General features: G+C 38.5%; 1 pseudogene; it reads left to right on the forward strand.

Moving 5' to 3' along the window:
- Positions 1–8,882: 8,882 nt before the first annotated feature.
- Positions 8,883–19,876, forward strand: part of LOC131276831 (vomeronasal type-2 receptor 116-like) — a 38,877-nt pseudogene continuing 27,883 nt past the window's right edge.

Below are 19,876 nucleotides of genomic sequence, written 5' to 3' on the forward strand. Positions count from 1 at the left end.
CAACTCTATGGACAACTGATATTTGATGTATATAAAATCCCCTTTCCTGGGTCTGATCACACTATTCAACAATGGCCCTTGGAGTACTAGATATCCCTAACCAAACAAATGAAAGAAGTTCCCATTCTTACACCATAGAAAAGAACCAACTACAAATGGATGAAAGATCTAAACATAACATCCAGGACCATTAATCTCCTGGAAGGTAACATAAGGAAATATCTTCAATGTCTTGTGGGAGCTGTTTGTCTCTTAAACCCTACAAGCAAAGAACAAGCAACAACAGAAAAATAGATAAATGGGACTCCCTTTAACTTATACACTTTTGCACATTTAGAACTTTGTGAGATAGGTATAAAGTTAACCTATTCATTGATAGTAATTGTTTGTAAATTACACATCCAACAAAGTGCAATATTCATGAAAAATAAGAGATCCTCCAAATCAACAATAAACAGCCAAACAGACACAATTTAATAATGGACAATAGATTTGATTAGACATTTTTCTAAAGAAGAAATACAAATAGCAATAAAGCACCATGCTAAAAGTCCTATATTACTAGCAACTATGGTAAAGCAAATCAAAGCTACAAAGAAATATCATTTCACACCTAATAGCATGCTCAGTCTTAGAAAAAGCAAAACTGCAAGTGTTAATGATGATGGGTGAAATCGGAATGCTTACTCACTGTAAGTGGAAATGTAGTGTGGTACAGTGGCTGTGGTACTCTGTTAGCCAGTTTCTAAGGAAATTAGATAAAGATCAGCCATGTCACCTGTACTACCATTACTAGATATTAACCAGAAGAACTGAGAAAAGGGACACAAAAAGACACCTGAACAATAATGTTATTTTGGACATCATTCACAATTGCCAAACAATAGAATAAACCTCAGTGTCCTTAAACTGAAAATGGATAAACAAATTGTGGTGTATACATACAGTGGACTGTCATTCAGCTTTGAAAATAAATGAAGTCATGAGGCATATGACAATGTATGTTCCTGGAGGACATTATATTGAGTCAAGCAAGTCAGACAAAAAAGACAATATTTTGTATTATTTCACTATTTTGAACCGAATATAATGAACAAACTTGTGGAATCAGTAGTCAGACTATAAGTCACCAGAAAACAGAATGGTGTTAGAGAAAGGAAAGATGAAGTTTATTTGTACAGAATTGGTAAAGTCCATTTGCACATGTTTGGAAATGTGTAGAAAGGGTGAAAGGACATCGGAGTGTTTGTAATTTGCAAACCTAATATATGGGTATGATAGTGTTTGAAAGGGAGGTTCAAATGTCATGTATAATACTAGAAAGAATGGTATAAAACAAAACAAAACATGGGACTATATAGTATAGTGAAACTTCTTGTGAAAAATGGGTATGATTAATAATGTATATATAAGAATATTCTTGTACGAACTAGAAAAATCTATATTAATGTTACAATATATTAATATGAGGATATATTTTGGGAAAATACAGCCAAAGAGAACTATGGGCAGTGGTATATAGTGATATAATAACCTTCCATCAACAATAAATAAAGCACATATTCTAAGTGAAAAACTGAAACCAAAGTTTAGTACATATTGTTAGAGTCCATCTATATAAAATGAAAATATAAATAAATTATAGAGATGGAAATAATTTAGCAATTTTTTATGGCAGGAAAAGTATAGAGAGATTGATAGAGGACCACTAACAGGTAGTGTTTTTTTTGTGTTCATTTGTTTTCTTGCTTTTATTTGTCTTCTATTTCTGGACTAATGATAGTGCTCTAATATTAATTGAAATGATGAATGGACAACCAATAATTATACCAAATACCACTAACTGTACACTTTAAATGGATTATGTGGTAGTTGTTGTTTTTTGAATTTTTTTATTTAATTTACTTTTTTAGAGATACACAGTTCAAAAAAAGTAACATTAAAAAATATAAGAGTTTCCCCCACACCCCACACCCCATACCACCTAGCCCTCCCACATCAACATACTCTTTCCTTATTGTGACACATTCATTGCATTTGGTGAATACATTTTGGAGCACTGCTGCAGCACATTGAATACAGTTTACATTGTAGTTTATACTCTCCCCCAGTCCATTAAGTGGGTTATGGCAGTATATATAATGCCCAGCATCTGTCCTTGCAATATCACTTAGGAGAACTCCAAGTCCCAAAAATGCCCCCACATCACATCTATTCTTCTTCCACTGCCCTCAACAACTAACACAGCCTCTTGTCTCCACATCAATGATACAATTTCTTCAATTGCTATAGCCACAATTGTTTTATAGTAGAATACCTGTAAGTCAACTCTAATAAATATTTTATTCCTCCATCCTGTAGACCCTGGGATGGTGATGTCCTCTACCTCTAAGTCAAGAGGGAGCTTAGTCCCACATAGTTGATTGATATGATTCTCCTGTTTTCAGTTTTAGACACTCTTGGCTCCCTGGTGTGGTGGTTGACCTGAGGGATGAAACGGGGTCCCTGTTAAGGGACGAGTGGGGTCCCGTTGTGGGATGAGAGGGGTCCCTGGTGTGGGAAAGAAAGCCTCGTAAGGCCGCTGAGGCTTCCCTCGGGGGCTCTGAAGGCGTGGAGGGCGCACAACCCAGGAAGAAGTCGCGGAGACAGGCTGATGGCACAAGTCTGGTTTATTGCGGAAGGGGATGCAGATTTATCGGATTGGGGAGTGGTGTGGTGGGTTCTGATTGGCTAGGGCAAATGCTGTTTCCATATAAGGCAATGTTCTGGCATTGGGCTAGTGATTGGCCAGTAGAGTATGTGCTAACTCTTGATAGGCTGACACTGTTACTAAGCTGATAGGTGGTTGTAAGCTGTTGCTGGGCAAACAGCGTACTAAGAGATTAGGTTTAAGGGAGGGGGGAGGGGAAGTGAGGCTGGGCTAGGCAGGAGATAGGAAGGGGGAGGGCGGTGCCAGCTAGCCATTAGCAGCAAAGGCCTAGTCAGGCGTGGTCACCTTGTCTAGGCCCATTGGGCAGAGGCGGTGTCACCTCTTGCCGCACTATTTGCCACTAAGGCAAGCCGGGTGCCCCTCCTCCCACAGTTGACTATCTTCACATCCCTGTTAGCTGACCTGGGCAAGTCCAATGAACCAGAGAGTAGAAGTTGCAATGCTGCTGAGGCTCAGGGCCAAGCTGGCACATGGCTGGTCCAGAGATTCAAGTTTCCTGAGTATACACCATCGCTAGTGCCCACCACGGGTTCAGTAAAACTGACATGTGTAGATAGGTCACATTTGAGTCCAAATTCGTCACACTCAGGAACACGAATTCCAAAGTAGGGCTTAATGACAAGTCACTGAACTCCAGAGCCATCTGCCATGATTGTAGAACCTGTGTCTCTGTAGCCCTCAGGAGCACCTGTACCTGGGTTTGTGTCTGCATTGACTGGATCTTGGAACCTACTGAGATGCATGTAAGAGTGACCCCTCTAATGACCTTCTGAAACTCTTTTTTGAAAACTCTAAGCCTTAGTAACTCATTTGTCTTTATCATTATCCCCTTTTATTCAAGATCTTTTTCTAGGTTGTGTCAAGTGATAATGGTTGGTAGTACGATTTTTTAATATGTTTCAATAAAATTGATTAAAAAACAATGTGGATATTTTGTACCCTGCCAACTGTGACTTTTCCAGCTGTTAACGCCAGATATTAGGAAATGATATCAAAAATTATGTAGACTTACTGTAGACTTACTGTCTTTTCTATAAGATAGAAAAAGAGTAATTATTCATTTATCAGCCAATTCAGATCCATCACTTTGCCTGGCAAACCAGAGTGGCATTTTCGGATTAGCAATTGCTCTGAGGTAGTGTTGAATTTTGAGAAATAAATGTGATATGGTCATTCATTTTCAATCACTTTACATTCTTTGTCAAGTTGTAAATGCCTCTAATTTTTTAATTTATCAACCCACAAAATCATTGTCTAATTTTCAGTCATCCCCACATCTGACTGTAGTTTTCAGAGGAAAAAGACTTTTCACTCAATGTTTCCTGGAAAATTTCTGATCTTTTATTGGGCCTTAATTTGAAAACTAAAAATCCTTGGCATGTCATTTTTGTTAATCTCTTCATTGCAACTGAGACTCAATTCAATGCACATTTCTTGAATTGTGATTCTAAACAAAATCTTAATCACATAAACCAGTTAGAGTGTCCAAATCTCCCTGAGCCACTGTCTTTAGTGGTGAATGCAAACAATATATTGTGAGTCATATTTGTCATTGTTATACATATACAAGTTGTGTATATTTATCAAATGGAAATAGTGCCATTCTTGTTCTCACACTTGATACTTACATGTCAATACCAAGATAACTAGTCTGGAAGATCTGTGTTTATGTAATCAATTCTTATATAAAATATTTTATCTCTATGCATAATTTTATTTAGGCAGATTCTCATTTTGAAAAGACATTTCTATTTGTCCATTGTTCATTCTTTAGCCTTGAGTATTTGGGGATGGTGATGCTCACTCTGTTTCTAACTGAGAGAGGGCTTAGATTTCATGGGGAAAATGTATGGAATTATCTTACTGGCAATTGCAGACACTCTCTGTTCCTTGGGATCTGCATCTCCTTATTAGTTGTCCTGAGTGAGTCCTGAGGGAATGTTGCAACTCTGCTGAGATTCAGGTAACAATGAACTAAACTAGATTTATTGATATTCTATTATGCATATACTATTATTCCAGGAATAGAAGAATTTTATTATTAATATATATGTAGTGACCACCAGAGTTTCTGCAGGAAGAGGGAAGGGTAGGGGTAACATGGGGTCATTTTCAGGACATTGGAATTCTCCTGCATGGTACTACAATGATGAACACAAGTCATAATACCTTTTGTCATAATCTATGACAATGCGTGTGGCAGAGTATAAACTCTAATAACAATGCTTTAATATGTGTAGATAAATTGTAACAAATGTGCCACACAAATGAAAAATGTTAATGTGGGAAAGTGTGGGAGCAGGAAGTGATGGTATATACAGTAATCCCTTATGATATTTAGTAGATTTTTAATTTATTTTTTAAAGATCCATAGAACATACAAAATATGACATTGAAAAATATAAGAAGTTCCCATATAGTCCTTATGTTTTTATTTATCATTTATTTATCTAAAGTTTCTTTAAAAGTTAAAAAAATTAAAAATCTCTATTAGAATGCCTAGAACAAGTTTATTAAACATGTACTCTGAATCTATTTGGAGAAACCAGAGGTATGCTTTTCAGGTATTTTGAAATACAAAACACTGTAATTTTCTATTGTCAGGAGTATTTTATAAACAAGAATAATACACCAAAATTGATGGATCTCCAAACATACTGAGTTTTCTGATTCTGGGTAGAAGGACACTGTTGCCATGAGTTTTGCTTAAATCATTGCCCCTTTTATTTCACCATCCTTTGAGTTCAGGAATGCAAAGCAGAAGGAGAGATAAATGGTTGCCAAGTTCCAATAAACCAATCTCATAACATATCATGTACATTTGACAGAGAATTCCAAACTTACTATCACTTTGTGTCATTTTAGGATAAAGGCCAATTGTATCTCTTTCAAATTCACAAGACATTTTCCTGTTCCCTAATATAACCAGTTAGAAATCTCAAAGGAGGATTTAGAGTTATTAGGCAGTAGGAAAAGGTAGTTGAAGCACACAAAGAAGAGATTTAAGGGTCACAAATGAGAGCTAAGTATAACCGTAATATGTGTTGAGACATTAAATATAGCTCCTAATATCTGATGAACAATGAGGGACAGGATGGGCAAGTGGAAGATGAGCCTGTCCAGTTTGTTAGTAGCCAGATAACAGAGATCCTAGTGTTTTCATCACAAGATGGATATTTATATTTGAAGTTATTGGAGAGTCAGTGCAGGATTTATTGAAGGTTCATGAAAAGTCTTGTCCTGTGGAAAGCTCACTCCAGGTCAGTGTGAGTAATGCTGTTGTTAAAACCCCACATTGATGATAAGGAATCAAAATAGCCCAGTGAATGTGTGAATGGAGATGGGGGATGAATCTGTGTGGGTTGAGTCATAATGCATAAAATATTCTCTACTGATACTGGGCACAATGCCCAACATTTTATGTTCATTTTTTTATTTATTTCAATAAGTCTGTGAAACTGTTTTCACTATTCTGGTTCAGTGGATAAGGATATTTACAGCATTGTGATATTCTTTTGCAAGGCAGGTAGTTGCATCTGAAATGAAGGTAAGAGTTGGTTGTGTCCTAAGTTTTTACTTCTCATGAATATTTTTCCTTCCTAATTAATTTAATCATTTAGATCAGTGTTATATTTACAGGAAAAATTCAAGTATAGTAAAGAGTTTCTATGTACACCACAACTATTTTTCCCATTAACATCTACCATCGAGAATACCAAATTTACTTGACATGAATTCGTAGGCCCTTCATTTCCATACTCTTCTTGTTTCTGACATCCTGAGTAATCTTTTTTTATCTGTTTTTTTAATTGATTTTGTAAAAATAATACATTAAAAAAAATATGAGGTCCCATTCAACCCCACCACCCCCACCCCATCACTCCCCCCCCCCCCCCAGCAACATTCACTCCCATCATCATGACACATCCATTGCATTTGGTAAGTACATCTCTGGGCATCTCTGCACCTCATGGTCACTGGTCCACATCATGGCCCATATTCTCCCCCATTCCATCCAGTGGGCCCTGGGAGGATTTACAATGTCCGGTGATTGCCCCTGAAGCACCATCCAGGACAAGTCCAAGTCCCAAAGGCGCCTCCACATCTCATCTCTTCCTGCCATTCCCCATACCCATCAGCCACCATGTCCACTTTTCCCACTCCAATGTCAACTTTTCTCTGTGGACCTTGGATTGGTTGTGTCAGTTGCTCCTCTATGTCAAGAGGAGGCTCAGATTCCACATGGATAGTGGATGCAATCCTCCTGCTTTCAGTTGTAGGCACTCTAGGCTCCATGGTGTGGTGGTTATCCTTCTTCAACTCCATCTTAGCTGAGTGAGGTTGAGTCCAATAAATCAGATTGTAGGAGCTGGAGTCTGTTGAGGCTCAGGGCCTGGCTATCATATTGTCAGTCCAGAGATTCAAATCCCCTAAATATATCTTAAACCCCAACACCATCTACAATTCTAGTAAAGTAGCATGAAAGTCTTATGAAAAAAGATCCCATCGGAGTCCAGTTTCATCATTCAGAAACACCAGCTCCAAAGAAGGGCCATCTGACATGGCAGTGAACCCCATCTGCCATGACTATAGAACTCCTGGGTCTCTTTAGCCCTCCAAGGAACCAATACCTGGGGATTGTATCTACTTTATCTGTCTCTTAGACTCTGCTCAGTTGTGCATAAGGGCAATCCTTCTGACAGCCTCAGGACTCTTTTTTAGAGACTCATAGCCGTATAAACTCATTTCTCCTTTCCTTTTCCCCCTTACATTAGGTCAAACAGCATTTTAAAGTCATGTTCTTATATGTAGACAGGGATATTCTGCTGATTCGCATCGAACCTTCAATTCAAGGTCATTTTCCAGTTGCATCATCAGTTGGTAGTTGATAGTGATCCCTCGGTGCCAGGGAGGCTCATCCCTGGGTGTCATGTCCCATGCTGGGGGGAAGGCATTGCATTTACATGCTGAGTTTGGCTTCGCGACTGGCCACATTTGAGTATCATGAAGGCTGTTAGGAGGAAATTCCCAGGCACAGTGCTACTCACGGCTTGTTCTTATTTCAGGCATATAGGCTCACAAGCATAGTTATTAGTAGCAGGGGCTCACTGTTGGACCCTCATTCCTTCCCGGTTCTTGCCACTGCACCTGGAGGGCTGTCGCTGCTCCCCAAGGGACCAAAATAGAGCACCCCCGGCCAGGAACCCAGTACCCCCGCAGCTGTAGTTTTTAATTGTTGCCACTATGAGTATATCTGAACATTACCTTGCACCCTGGACATATGGCCTGTATAGCTCCCTGTCAGCCATATATCACCTATCAATAGTATCCTATACCAGTATTCCTCTGCTGCCATTGTTGAACCACTCTGTGATCCAGAACTTCCTGAAAATTGAAGCCCAGTATGATGTCAGGATCCCTTACTAGTAAAATAGCATATAGCGATGGGTTTAAAGGTTAGATATAGAATATGTGTTGACTTGGAAAAATTCTACATCCTATCTTTTTCTTTTTTTTTTCTTTTATCCCTAATTATTGAACTTCACTTCACATGAGCCCTAGACCACAGTAATTCATATATACAATATACAGCACTCCCACACATCCACCACAAAACCTTTTCCTTTCCACAGTGATACTCTTACAACCTATTCACATCATAATTACTTACAGTGATGTACAGAGTCTGAGACAATAGCTTTCAAACAAGGTGATATCTGTGCTTACATTGTGGTGCATACTTTAGGACACACAGTTTTCTAAATTTTTAGTTATCCTATGTTTTACATTATGGTTTACATTCTTAGTCTGTCGTCCCTTATATGTTTATGGTGTAATATTACCTGTTTTATATCCATCATTGTGTACTCTTGTGAAACTTCTCTCTTACCCCACATTTACCTTGGTTCCACACATTTAACATCCATTTTCCCATCCCCTTGGTACCCACAGTGACAGCCAACCTCCATTTCCCGAGGAGCCACGTCCAGAGATACTTGCAACAGTGTTCAGGGCCTAACTTGCTCAACTTCCCCAATGCCCTGGGAGACACCCTTTCTCTCGAGAGATACAGTTCCCTCTATTTGATGGTATTCATCCTCCCCATGATGTGGGTCCACCCCCACTCTCACTACTTGGGACTCTACCCAATGGTACCACCCACTCTGGCACAATGAGAATTCAGATATTCCCCAGGAGCCCGTCCAACATCAGACCATCCCCTTCGAGCATCGTAAACAGGTAACCCTCTTAATTATATTTTGATACGATTTTCTCAGCATTTTACTCTGAACCAACACCTGTCGCTCTCCTATGTTCATATGCTACCCTTCCCTCCCCCCACTTTTTGGGCAATATTACCCATCCGCCTGTCTCCAGCCCCCCTCCAACCCGGAAAGCCCCACCCAAAGGCAACCCCTTGCCCCCATTTTATCTCTTCTTTGTGTTCATATTTACCACCAGCTCATCATAAATTCCCCCCCTGCATACGTCGGCTCACATCCTTCCTCCACCCCCAGATTTTCTGTAAGCCTATCGTTCAGTCTCTAGCTCTCTGAGGCAGCTTGCTTATTTCATATCATTGAGGTCATGTAGTATTTGTCCTTCAATGCCTGGGTTGCTTCACTCAACATAAGCTTCTCAAGATTCATCCATGTTATCACGTGTGTTTGTAGTATATTTGTTCTTACAGCCGAGTAGTATTCCATTGTACGTATATACCACTTTTATTGATCCACTCATCTGTTGATGGGCATTTGGGTTGATTCCAACTTTTGGCGATAGTGAACAATGCTGCTATGAACATTGGTGTACATATATCGGTTTGAGTCCTTGTTTTCAGTTCTGCTGGGTATATACCCAGCAGTGGTATTCCTGGGTCATATGGCAAATCTATGGTTAGGTTTTTGAGAAACCGCCAAACTGTCCTCCAGAATGGTTGGATCCTTCTGCATTCCCACCAGCAGTGGATGAGTGTTCCCATTTCTTCACATCCTTTCCAGCATTTGTATTCTTCTGTTTTTTTCATAGCTGCCAATCTTATGGGAGTAAGATGGTATCTCATTGTAGTTTTGATTTGCATTTCCCTGATAGCTAGAGATTTGGAGCATTTTTTCATGTGCTTTTTAGCCATTTGTATTTCTTCTTTGGAGAAGTGTCTGTTTAAATCCTTTTCCCATTTTTAAATGGGTTGCTAATCTTTTTATTTTCAAGATATACGAGTTTTTATATATGCAAGTTATATGTTTCTTATCAGATATATGGTTGCCAAATATTTTCTCCCACTGTGTGGGCTCCCTTTTTATTTTCTTGACAAACTCCTTTGAGGTGCAGAAGGCTTTAATTTTGAGGAAGTCCCATTTATCTATTAGTTCTTTTGCTGCTCATGCTTTTGGTGTGATATTCATGAATCCATTTCCTATTACAAGGTCCTGGAGATGTTTCCCTACACTGCTTTCCAAGGTTTTTATGGTCTTGGCTCTTAAATTTAGGTCTTTGATCCATCTTGAGTTGATCTTTGTATGAGGTGTGAGATGGTAATCTTCTTTCATTCTTCTACATATGGCTATCCAGTTCTCCAGGCACCATTTGTTGAATAGGCCACTCTCTCCCAGTTGAGAGGGTTTGGTGGCTTTATCGAATATTATGTGGCTATATATGTGAGGTTCTATATCAGAGCTTTCAATTCGATTCCATTGGTCTGTGTGTCTCTCCTTATGCCAATACCATGCTGTTTTCACTACTGTAGATTTGTAGTACGTTTTTAAGTCAGGTACTGTGATTCCTCCAATTTCGTTTTTCTTTTTCAATATGTCTTTGGCTATTCGGTGTCTCTTTCCTTTCCAAATAAATTTCATAGTTAGATTTTCTAGTTCCTTAAAGAAGACTGTGTTGATTTTTATTGGGATTGCATTGAATGTGTAGATCAGTTTTGGTAGGATAGACATCTTAATAATATCCAGTCTTCCTATCCATGAACAAGGAATATTCTTCCATTTATTTAGGTCTTCTTTGATTTCCTTGAACAGTCTTGTACAGTTCTCGGTGTATAAGTTTTTTACCTCTTTAGTTAAATATATTCCTAAGTATTTGATTTTTTTATTTACTATTGTGAATGGTATTTGTTTCTTGATTTCCTCCTGATCTTGCTCATGATTGGTGTGCAGAAATGCTACTGATTTTTGCACATTGATCTTATAACCTGCGACTTTACTAAAGTCATTTATGACTTCTAGAAGCTTTGTTGTAGAGCTCTCAGGGTTTTCTATGTATAGGATCATGTCATCTGCAAATAATGAAATTTTGACTTCTTACTTTCCAATTTGAATGCCTTTTATATCTGGATCTTGCCTCTGTGCTCAAGCAAGTACTACTAAGACAATGTTAAATAGGAGCGGAGACAATGGGCATCCTTGTCTTTTTCCTGAGCTTAGAGGGAAGGATTTTAGGATTTCTCCATTGTAAACACTGTTGACTTTAGGTTTTTCTTATATACTCTTTATCATGTTCAAAAAATTTCCTTGTATTCCAATCTTTCAGAGTGTTTTTATCAAGAAAGCGTGCTGTATTTTGTCAAATGCTTTTTCTGCATCTATAGATATAATCATGTGATTTTTTTCCTTCAATCTGTTTATATGGTGTATTACGTTGATTGATTTTCTTATGTTGAACCATCCTTGCATACCTGGAATAAATCCCACTTTGTCGTGGTGTATAATTCATTTAATGTGTTGTTGAATATGATTTGCAAGTATTTTGTTAGTATTTTTGTGTCTAGGTTTATTAGAGAAATTGGTCTGTAATTTTCCTTTCTTGTGTTGTCTTTGTTTGGCTTTGGTACTAGGGTAAATTTGGCATCATAAAAGGAATTCGGCAATGTTCCTTCTGTTTTGATTTTTTGGAATTGTTTCAGCAGGATTGGTGTTAGTTCTTTCCGGAATGTTTTGTAGAATTCACCTGTGAAGCCGTCTGGCCCTGGGCTCTTCTTAGTTGGGAGATTTTTAATGACTGATTCTATCTCTCTGCTTGTGATTGGTTTGTTAAGATCATCAATTTCTTCTTTCGTCAATATGGGATGCTTATGTGTTTCTAGGAATTTGTTCATTTCCTCTAAATTGTCATTTTTGTTGGAATATAGTTTTTCAAAGTATCCTCTTATGATAGTCTTTATTTCTGTGGGGTCAGTGGTGATATCACCTTTCTCATTTCTTATTTTGTGTATTTGCATCTTCTCTCTTTTTTTCTTTGTTAGTCTCACTAAAGGTTTGTCAATTTTGTTGATCTTCTCAAAAAACCAGCTCTTGGTCTTGTTTATCTTTTCAAGTGCTTTCTTATTTTCTATTTCATTTAGTTCTGCTCTTATCTTTGTTATTTACCTCCTTCTTCTTCCTGTTGGGTTACTTTGTTGTTGTTTTTCTAATTCCTTCAAATGTGCAGTTAGTTCTTCAATTTTTGCTCTTTCTTCTTTTTTGATATCTGAATTTATGGCTATATCCCTCTCAGTATTGCTTTTGCTGCATCCCATAAATTTTGGTATGTTGTGTTATCATTTGTTTCAAGGTAGCCATTGATTTCTTTTGAGATTTCCTCTTTGACCCACTGTTTTTCTAAGAGTGTGCTGTTTAATTTCCAAATCGTGGTGTGAAACCTGCGCCTCTGTCCCTTGCAAATTTCCAGCTTGACTCCACTGTGTTCAAAAATATTGTTTTGTATGATTTAAAACTTTCTGAATTCACTCAGACTTTCTTTGTGGCCTAGCATATGGTCTATCTTGGAGAATGTTCCATATGCGCTTGAGAAAAATCTATATCCTGCTGTGTTTGGGTGTAATGCTCTATATATGTCTATTAGGTCCAGCTCCTCTAATTTACTGTTCAAATGTTTTATTTCTTTATTGATTCTCTTTTGAGATGTTCTGTCCAAGGAAGATAGTGGTGTATTAAAATCCCCCACTGTATTTGTAGATACATCTATTATTTCACTTAGTTCTTCCAGCATTTGCCTAACGTATTTAGAGGCACCCTTGTTAGGAGCATAAATATTTATGATTGTTTGATCTTCTTGACAAATTTTCCCTTTCACTAAAATGTAGTTTCCTTCTTTGTCCCTCACAATTGTTTCACATTTAAAGTCTATTTTGTCTGATATTAATATAGCTACTCCTGCCTTTTTTTGGTTATTATTAGCTTGTATGATTGTTTTCCAGCCATTCACTTTCAATCTCCATGCGTCTCTGGTTCTAAGATGTGTCTCTTGTAGACAGCATACGGATGGGTCATATTTCCTTATCCAATGTCCCAGTCTGAATCTTTTGATATGTGAGTTTAATCTGTTGACATTCAGTGTTATTACTTTCAAGAAATTATTTGTGTTAGCCATATTTTGATTGGAGTTGTGTTTGTCATATTTTGTTTGTATTTTTTTCCTTCTATTTTTGTCTTTTTTTTGTTGCTGTTATACTCTCCTCCAACTCTGCCTGTCCTGTTTTTTCCTTTCTTCCTGCAGAACTCCCTTTAGAATTTCCTGAAGGGGAGGTTTCTTGTTGGTATACTCTTTCAGTTTCTGTTTGTCTGTGAATATTTTGAACTCTCCATCATGTTTGAATGCTAGTTTAGCTGGATAGAGTATTCTTGGTTGGAAATTTTTTTCCTTTAGTACCTTGACTATATCATATCAAGGCCTTCTTGCCTCCATGGTTTCAGATGAGAAATCAACACTTAATCTTATGGAGCTTCCCTTCTATGTGATGGTATTCTTTTCTTTTGCTGCTTTTAGGATTTTCTCTTTGTCTTGAGCATTGGATAATTTGACAAGTATATATCTTGGGGTGGGCCTGTTGGGGTTTATGACTAGTGGAGTGTGCTGTGCTTCTTGGATATGTACATCTGTCTCTTTCAGTAGATTTGGGAAGTTTTCAGCCATTATTTCCTGCAACACTCCTTGTGACCCCTTTCCCTTCTCTTCTCCTTCTGGAATGTCTATTATACGTATGTTTGAGCGTTTTGCATTGTCATTCAGGTTCCTAAGTCCTAGCTGGATTTTTTCTATCTTTTTTCGACCTCTTTTACTATCTGTTTGATTTCTGTTGTAGTGTCTTCCACATCACTAATTCTCTGCTCTGCCTCCTCTAGTCTGCTGATATTTGCTGCAAGTGTATTTTTGATTTCTTGAACTGTGGTGTTCATCCCATCATATCTGTTATCTTTTTGCGTATGTCTGCAATTTCCCCTCCAAGTGTTGTCTTCATGTTGTTAACCTCTTTCATTACTTCATCAAATTTGTCAGTGATAAATGTTCTGAGATCTTTCATTGCTTGAGCAAAGTTCTGCTCCCCTTCCTGATTTTTAGTTTGTTGATTGGATTCAGCCATATTTTCCTGATTACTGGTTTGGTTTGTAGATTTTTGTTGCTCTCTGGTCAGCATTTTATCTTGATGGGTTTAATCAGTTCCTTAGCTTCTTTGTCTACTCTTGGAGATTAATTAGCTGTTTTTTTGTGTGTAAGTGTTATATCTTCTCTTTGTCACTTTGTTCTTCTTATTCTAATTTCTTGTTGCTGGTTAAGTTCGCTTTAAAGGAAAGTATTAGTGCTGGGGAAAGGCAATTGCGTAAGCAAGGAAAAAGTGTAAAGTAGTATTGGTGATATATGTTAACAAAGAAGAATATTAGATCTGGGAGGATGGAGGTTAGATTCATGTAAATTGTGTAGAGTTATAACAGTAGGTAAAGTACCTATTATGAGGTAGATGACTGAATATGGGAGGAATATAGTATGAGCTAAAAAGCTATTGTTTACATGAGAGAGGAAAAGAGAAAAGAAAGGTAATAGTTTCAAGAGTGGATAACAGTCAGCACACAAAACAAAGGTATTAGAAATTAAGAGCTAGACACTTTGTGGATCAAAGAAAGGGAGGTGGGAGGTGGAATATAGGAGAGACAGTAGATGATGGTGGATATCAAGATGTAGGGGAAAGGGGATAGTGTAGGTAGCCTAAATCATTTCACACAGAAATAAGGCAGTGGAGGATGAGAAAACCCAGCATATGTGAGGTGTTCCCTGCCACACCTATTGTATAATTGAGTTAAAATAAAATAAGTAGAAAATGAGGGACAAGAGGGAGAGAGAAAACAGAAAAAGAAAAGAAAAAAAAAAGAAAAAGGAGAAGAAAGGAAGAAAGAAAAGGGGGTGGGCAAAGGGTGGGGAACAGGTAGGGGAAAGAAAAAAACAGATATACACAAACCAAAATTGCAACACCAACTACAGCAACAACAAGAGAAAAAAAAACAACCCCTAAATAACTGAATTAAAAATAAAGACTTTGGGGGATACGCTGGGAGAAAAGACTAGGGTACAATGCAATATTAGCAATCAGGACATTAGAAAAAGTAAAAAAAAAAAAAAGATAAAATTAAAATAAAAACAAAACAAAAAAATGATAAAGAAAAAACGCAAACGTTGTAGGCTAGGGCATTCAAGTTCCTCAGATGGACCTCAGGGTGTGATGGATTCAGGGGTGGAAAGTCTGAGATATTGAAGGCTCAAGAGGTGTGTGACTCTGGGTTGTGGGTCACCAGAGTTTAGCGGATTCAGACCCGGCAACCTCAAATCTGGTCAACAGGAAGCCTAGGAGTCCCACAGTGTAACACAGCCCTCAGGGATCCCCACAGCTGGGTGCCTGCCCTATGGGGGAAGTCAGAGCCACAAACTCTATATTATGTCTGAACCCTGCAATTCACTTACTCAGTAAGGTTTATTTTGTCAGTATATCGTCAATTCAGCTTTTGGACAGCTCCCACCCTGTGATCCTGCAAAACGGCCACGTGAGGGCGCCTCTACACCGCAGCCAATTTAATGATGCAGATCTGAAGCCCGGATGTGGGCTGGGCTCCAGTTGGAAACACCGAAAACAGATTCCAAAACCGGAATTCCCAGGCTTCGCAAAATATTCCCCACTCAGCTTCTCGACGTGTCCCCCTTCCTCGCCGCAGCCTGTAACAACCTCCCAATTATGTCCCTTTGCTGCCAACAATCTAATTCCATTGCAGATCGGCAGCCAGGCTTGTGGGGGCGGGGCTCCAGGCGGAAGCGCTGTTATTTGTGTCCACAATCAAAAATTCCCCCGCTTCACAACAAAACACCGTCTGTCTCCCCAAATCGTCTGCAAAGGTGCCCCGTCCCATCAACCCCCCAACAGCCTGCCCAGTACTTGCGAGCTCCCCAGCACCACAGAGCCACCAAAAAGCGGAGCCGCTGTGCCGATACCACTGCTCCACCCACCCCCAAAGAGGGAACAACCCGTGTGCAGGTCTCACCTCCGGGCAATAGAACCCAAATTATATCTTATAGACCAATCCTTTCCATTACCTTTCCACCAAATCGATGTCCAGACACTTCCTGACCTGCAAAAATCCCAGAAAAGCCTGGCCTCAGAGAACCTCCAGCGGCACCCAGCCGCCTCTTCCCAGGAGAGACCGCAAAGCAAGTTGACTCAGCCACCATCTTGTTCTCCCAGATTATTCTTTTATAAAGTGAAGAAAAGCAGTTTATTTCAGCATGCTAGAGCTACCCAGCACCTCCTGCAGGCACCTCTCCCAGCCCTCAGTGGAGCGCAGAGGGCGCGGCTCGGGTAAAGACCCACCCAGGTGCAGGCCTGGTGGCAGGAGAGCAGAAAACAGAGCTGAGGAAAGCAGAGCTGCTGCCCGCAGCCCCCGGGCAACTCGAAGGCAGCCCTGGGGCCTGGACAGAGCCTGCAAGCCGCTTCCCTCCCCACGTGCCAAGCGGCCTTTCCTGGGCGGGATGGGGGCGACACCGGGGCATCCTGAGTAATCTTGAAGAGTGCAGGCTGTGTGTGTTATAAAGTGTCCCTCAGGTGGACTTTGATGTTCTCCTCCTGATTAGATGGTTTTATGGGGTTTTGGAGGAAGATGCCAGGAGTTAAATGCATTTTCATCACAGGTTCATCCTACCAACCTAATTTATCACTGTTGAAGTGACCTTGATCAGCAGTGTTTGCAGGCCCCCCACTATAAAATTTCTCATTTCTTTACCTTTCTATATATGATGTTTGAAAAGAAGTCACTAAGTGAAGCCCACACTTCAAGAATGGGAGTTATGCTCTACTACCTTGGGATAGCAATTACTATATAAATTATTGAAATACTTCAGCATGGGAGGTTTGTCTCTTATTTACTTAATCAATAATTTATTTATATCAAAATGGACTCGACATATTTAATTTATAATTTAGATTGTGATACAATACTACTTTATTATTTCTTGTTGTTCAGTTTGTTCCCATTTTGACCATGGGGATTCTTTCAGCTGCACCCTGTATCTTATTACTATACCCCATCATTGAGGAGTATATTCTAACATGTATGTAATTTTTGATATTGCAAGATGCTCCAGCTGCTTCTTGAATATTTCTTTCCTAGATTTAGCTATTTCACAAGAAGACTCATTGGGTAATGTTGTTAAATTCTAATGTCTGGACACTATCTGTTCTCCTTGCTACTGGGGCCTCTAGGTGTTCTCTGTGGACAATGTAAAGAAATTTATGTGTGTATTGAGTTGGGTATATACATTTGTCTACAAATAGATTTGCGTACAAGCCTCTCTATCTACATTCACCTACAAATAAGTTCACCCTGAAGTGTCTGTTTCTCTACCATTATCACATGTTTATATGTGATTATATATGTGAAAATTTTATCCTCCTCCCTTTGCTTATATGTAACCTCCCCCTTCACAGTGAGTATCTATTCTGCCATCAGTCATCCTTCCATTAATTACCTGATTTCAGTATCAAGTATAGAATTTTTAGAATAATTAATCCATACCCTGATGGGATACATCATTGTCAACTACAGTAAAGTATTTATGCAAGTTAGCTTTGACTTCATTTTATAGACTCTGTTCCTATCCAGTATTATTTCTTTCTGCACTTTTTCCCCATCCCCTCCTGTAAGGGCAAAGCATACAATTCTAATACAGTTATCTAATTTTGCTATTTTTCATTCTATCCTTGGATGCTCTTAAACTTGTAAGTGAATTTTTATTTGCATACAGATAGTTCATTATTTGTCTTTTCAAGGTTAGTGTGTTTTAACAAATGCATGATGTCCTTCGTCTACAATTAACATTAACACTATTGTACGAAATAGATTCATCCCTTTAAAAATTTCCCTGTGCTTTATTTACTCAGTCATCCTTCTCTCTTACCAATTTCCTGGCAAAAATTGATCATTCTATCATCTCATATTTTTGCCTTATCCAGAAGGTCATCTAATTGATATAATTCACATTGCATTTTTAGAATGGTCATTTGAGAGTGTTCCTGGCCTTCTGTGGTAGGATGGAACATTTCTGTCACTGATTAATATTTTAATGAATAGATATACCACAGTGTTTGTATCTATTCACCTATGTAATGATATCTTTGTTGGTTTTAAATTTTGAGATTATGAATACAGCTGCCATTAACAGTCATGTGCTTTGTGTGTGTGTATGAACTTAAGTTTTCATATCACCACATATATACAAGAGATCACAATTGCTGGATTGCATGGTAAAACTATACTTGGTTTTAAAAGAAACTGCTAAATTATCTTCTGTTTGCAACATTTTGTGTTCTCACTAAAAATGAATGAGAATTGTATTGCTCCACACTCTCACCATTGAATAGTATTGTCAGTATTTAGGTTTTTAACCATTCAAAAAAGCATGTGATGATATATAATTTTGATTTTAATTTTGCAATTCCCTAATGACAAACGATATTGGGCTTCTTTGGGTATGCTTATTTATGAAGGGTATATATACATTTTTATCTCTGGATTTTATTTAGAACTTTACAATTGTGTGTTTGCATTCTTATTTTGGGATATTGAGAGTTGTTTGAATATTTGGATCAATTCATATTTCAGTTGAGATTTGCAAATTTTTTCTCCAATTTTCTGAATCTTCTTTTCAATCCTTTATCAATGAGTTTAACAGTGCAGAAATTTGACATTTGAATAAATCCAACTCATAAGTTTTCTTCTATCTTGAATCATTCTATATCTAAAAAGTCATCATCAAGTCATGGGCTTCTATGTTTTGTGTATTTTTTCTAGAAGTTTTACTTTGCATTTTACTTTTATTTTGTATGAGTCATTTACATTTAATTTGTATAAGTTGCAAAAAATCTGTGCCTAAGTTCATTTTTTGTTTGGCAAGTGTGTATTCCTTTGTTCCAGCACCATTTTTTCAAAAGCCACAGTTTCTGCAGGAAATTGCCTGTCTCTTTTCCGATAAATTCGTTGGTTGCATTTGTTTCCATATACCTGGTCACATTCATGGGAACCTGCTCATCATCCTGGCCATTATCTCAGACCCCCAACTCCACACTCTTGTGTACTTCTTCCCCTCTAACCTGTCTTTTAGAGATATCTAATTCATCACCACTAATGATCAAAAAATGTTGTTGACTGGACAGAATGTTGGATATGTGGGAGTACTGTATATTGTATATATGAACTACTGTGATCTAAAACACTTCTGGAATATTATATGTTTTATATTCATCCTTGTGTACTCTTGTGAAACACTTCTTTTGCCCTCACATTTACTTTGGTTCCATCTATTCAATATCATTTTCCCTTCCCCTTGGGGCCCACAGTGACAGTCAATCTACATTTCTTGAGGAACCATGTTCAGAGATACTTGCAACAGTGTTGAGGGCTTGACTTGCTCAACTGCCCTAATGCCCTGGGAGCCACCATTTCTCTTGAGAGATACAGTTTCCTCTATTTGATGGCATTAGTCCTCCCCAGGTTGTGGGTCTACCTTCACTCTCATTAAATGGGTCTCTACCCATTGGTATAACCCACTCTGGCAAAATGAGCATTCAGATATTCCCTAGGAGTCTGTCCTGCGTCAGATTATCTCCTTTGAGTATCTTAAACAGGTAACTTTCCTAATTATATTTTGAAAAGGTTTTCTCAGCATTATACTCTCAACCAACACCAGACAATCTCCTATGTTCATATGTTGCCCCACCCTCCCCCCAATTTCTTGTGCAATATTACCCATCTGCCCATCCCTAGCCTCCCTCAAACCCCCGAAGCCCTACCCAAAGGTAACCCTATGCCCCCTTTTTATCCCTTCCTTGTACACATACTTACCTCA

This window comes from Dasypus novemcinctus, chromosome 30 (genome assembly GCF_030445035.2).
Source record: "Dasypus novemcinctus isolate mDasNov1 chromosome 30, mDasNov1.1.hap2, whole genome shotgun sequence".
In the NCBI taxonomy this organism is placed as follows: Eukaryota; Metazoa; Chordata; class Mammalia; order Cingulata; family Dasypodidae; genus Dasypus; species Dasypus novemcinctus.